The 4,312-nt window shown below is 32.8% G+C and overlaps 1 pseudogene; it reads left to right on the top strand.

The window, feature by feature from the left end:
- Nucleotides 1-2,046: 2,046 nt before the first annotated feature.
- On the top strand, nucleotides 2,047-2,165 carry LOC111733777 (annotated as a pseudogene).
- Nucleotides 2,166-4,312: the final 2,147 nt, after the last annotated feature.

The raw sequence follows: 4,312 nt of genomic DNA, 5'->3' as shown, positions 1-4,312 counted from the left end.
AATAGTATCAAAACAAAATACTTAACAATAAATTTAACCAATTATATGAAAGATTTGTACACTGAAATCTATAAGATATTCATAAAAAATCAAAGACACAATAAATGGAAAGGTATCAACTGTTCATGGATTGAAAGAATTAATATTGTTAAAATACACACGCTACCTAAAGTCATATATAGATTATGCAATCCCTATCAAGATTCCATGGTATTTTTTACAGAAGTAGAAAAAAATTCTTCTAAAATTTATATGGAACCACAACAGAGACTGAGGAGCCAAAGCAATCCTGAAAAAGAAGAACAAAGCAGGAGGTATCTATTTACAATAGGTAAGACATGGAAACAACCTAAGCGTCCATCAATGAAAAAAATGGATAAAGAAGTTATGGTATATGTGAATACAATGGAATATTATTTAGCCATAAAAAGGAAATCTTTTTATTGGTTACAATATGAATGGAGCTTGAGGGCATTTTGCTAAGTAAAGTATGTCAAATAGGAAAAGACAACTGTATGATCTCTCTTATATGTAAAATCTTAAATAAGAAAAAAAAGCTCATAGAAAAAGAAATCAGATTTGTGGTAACCAGGGGTGGGTTTTGGGGTGCTGGAGAATTAAATGGAGTTGGTCAAAAGATACAAACTTCCAGTTAGAAGGTAAATAAGAACTGGGGATATAATATACAACATGATGACTATAGTTAACAACGATGTATAGTATATTTGTAAGATTTTAAAGTAGACTCTAAGATTTCTCATCACAAGGAACAAAACATCATTTTGTTTTATTTTTGTACCTATATGAGGGGATGCCAGTTAACTAAACTTATTGTGGTAATCAGTTCACAATATATTAAAATCAAGGCATTATAGTGTACACCTGGAGCTTATATAGTATTATATATCAATTATATCTTAATAAAACTAATAAAATTTTTAAAGAAGTAAAACTTTAAAATTCATAAGTATGTAGAAATAACATAATCTTGAACAAGCATTGGTCAAAGAAGAGATCGAAAGGGAAATATAAAAAATATTGCAAGACACGTGAAAAGGAAAACACAACATACCAAAGTTTATGAGATGCCACAAAGGTAATGCAAAGAAGGAAGTTCATACTGATAAGCACCTACATAAAAAAAAGAACCCAAATAACCTAACTTTACATCTCAATAAGCTACAAAAAGAAAAGCAAACTAAACCCAAATTTAGCAGAAAGAATAAAATAAGTATTAGAGCAGAAATAAAAAATAGAAAATAAAAAAACAAGAGAAAAATTAATAAAATTTAGGATTTGATTTTTGAAAAGGTAAACAATATTGATAAACCTTTAGCTAACACTCAAATAAATAAAACCAGAAATGAAATAAGAGACATTACAACTGGTGCCACAGAAATAAAAAAGATCATGAGAGTACTGTGAACAATTATACACCAACAAACTGAATAACCTAGAAGAATAAACAAATTCCCAGAAACATACAAACTACCAAGACTGAATCATGAAGAAATAGAAAGCCTAAACAGACCCATAAATAGTATGGAGTTTGAATCAGTAATCAAATACCTCCAATGATGTAAAGCCCAGGACCATTTGGCTTCACTAGTGAATTCTAACAAACATTTAAGAAGAATCAACACCAACTCTTCTCAAACTCTTCCAAAACTAGAAGAAGATAGAACACTTTCAAATTTATTTTATGACACCAAAATTACCCTGATACCAAAGCAAGGCTTAGATATCACACACAAAAATACAGGCCAATATCCCTGATAAGTATAAATGCAAAAATCCTCAACTATCATAAATCAATTAATGTGATATACCACATTAACAGAATAAAGGATAAAAATCACATTTTTATTTCAACGGATGTAGAAAAAGCACTTGACAAAATTTAACACTATTTCATGAAAAACTCTCAACAAAGAATGGAAAATATCTCAATGTAATGAAGGCCATTTGTGAAAAGCCCACAGCTGACACTATACATAATAGTGAAAAACTGAAATGCTTTCCTCAAATATCAGAAATAAGATGTCCGTTCATGGCCATGCCATTCTGAACAAGCCTGATCCTGTCTGATCTCAGAAGCTAAGCAGGGTTGGGCCTGGTTAGTACTTGGATGGGAGATCACCTAGGAAGACCAGGTGCTGTAGGTATAAAAAATAAATAAAATTTAAGGGATTGTAAGCTGACAAGGTCCTTGCGATCTGTGAGGTCAACCAAGGGTTGCCTTGCCTAAATAAAAAAAAGAAAAGAAAAGAAAAGAAAAAAGAAATAAGAAACAAGATGCCCAAATGGAAAGTACTATCATGTTCATAGATTGGAAAACTTAACATTGTTAAAATATCCATACTACTCAAAGCAATTTATAGAGTCAAAATCCCAATGGTATATTTTACAGAAGTAGGAAAAACAATTATACAATTAATATGAAACCACAAAGAAACCACAAATATCCTGAGAAAGAAAAACAAGGCTGGAGGCATCATACTTCCTGATTTCAAATTATACTACAAAGCTATAGTAATTAAAACAGTATGATACTGGCATAAAGACAGACTTATACAACAATGGAACATAATAGACAGCTCAGAAATAAACCCACACATATATAGTCAACTAATCTTTCACAAGGGCGCCAAGAATACATAATGGGGAAAGCATAGTCTCTACCCCAAATGGTGTTGGGAAAACTGGATATCCACATGCAAAAAAATAAATATCACCCCTAACTGACACCATACACAAAAGTCAACTCAAAAAGAATTAATGACTTAAACATAAGACCTGAAAACAAAATTCCTAGAAAAAAAAAACATAGGGGAAAAAATTCTTGACAGTGGTCTTGGCAATAAGTTCTTGTATATGAAGCCAAAAGCACATGCAACAACAACGACAAAAAAAAAAACAAGTAAGAATGCATCATACTAATAAGCTTCTGCACAGCAAAGAAACAATCAACAGAGGAAAAGGCAATCTAGAGAATGGGAGAAAATATTTGCAAATCATGTATATGATAAGAATTAATATCCAAAATATAAGGCATTTCTATAATTCAATAGCAAAATATTTAATAATAGAATTTTTTTAAAATAGGCTAAATAAGTGAATGGACATTTCTCCAAAGAAGACATACAAATGGTCAACACATAGATGAAAAGGTGCTAAACATTACTAATCATCAGGGAAATGTAAATTAAAACCACAATGAGATATTACCTCACACCTGTCAGGATGGCTATTGAAGAGAATTGCACAATATGTGACAACATGAATGAACTTCTAGGACATTAAATAATTTAAATAAACCAGTCATAGAAAGACAAATACTCCATAATTCCATTTACACGAGATATCAAAACAGTCGAATTCATAGAATCAGAGTGTAATGGTGGTTGTTAGGGGTTGGGGTGAGGTAAAAATGAAGAGTTACTAATCAAGAGGCACAAAGTTTCAGTTAAGCAAGATGAACAAACTCTAGAGATCTTCTGTATAACACTGTACCTATAGTCAATAATGCAATGTACAGTATTTCCCCCTTATCCATCATGGGTGCTTTCCAAGACCCCCAGTGAATGCATGAAACAACAAAGAGTATCAAACGCTATATATACTTTTTTTTCCTATACATACACACCTTTCCACTTAAAGAAAGCACTTTATGGCTTCTCTTTGGCATATCCAAATTTCCAGCATTACTATTCTTGCACTTTGGAGCATTAAGTAAACTAAAGGTTACTTCGGCATAAGCCCTACGATACTGTGACAATCAATCTGATAATTGAGACAGCTAGGTGACTAATGGATGGGTAGTATATACAGCATGAATATGATGGACAAAGGGATGATTTACATCCTAGGTGGGATGAGTTGGGACAGCATGAGATTTCATCCTACTATGCAGGACAGCTCACAATTTAAAACTTATGAACTGTTTCTTTCTGAAATTTTTAAGTAAATATTTTTGAACCACAGTTGATTGCAGGTAACTGAAATTGAAGAAAATAAAACCACAGATAAGAGAGGAGACAAAGGAGACAAAAAAATGGCATAGATGATAGAGGCTCTGTTCATCCCTCTGGTGACCAAATCAAAGTTGTGACAGAAACAAGGAGCAAATAGCAAGGAAAATCACCTGAGATCTAGATGAACAAGTTGTACAACTAGAGACAGAAATAAGAAATCGCCCTGCAATGGTAGGAGGTAGGATGGGGTAAGGACAGGAGGCTGTCCAGTCCCCAGCAGCTGAGTGGGACAGAGGTCATAGCAGCAGCAGCCAGCGGCTGCAGACACCTCTTAAAGG

This window comes from Pteropus vampyrus, unplaced genomic scaffold (assembly GCF_000151845.1).
Source record: "Pteropus vampyrus isolate Shadow unplaced genomic scaffold, Pvam_2.0 Scaffold635, whole genome shotgun sequence".
In the NCBI taxonomy this organism is placed as follows: domain Eukaryota; kingdom Metazoa; phylum Chordata; class Mammalia; order Chiroptera; family Pteropodidae; genus Pteropus; species Pteropus vampyrus.
The sequence above is the reverse complement of the archived record's forward strand: the minus strand, read 5'-3'. Positions and strand labels throughout refer to the sequence as shown.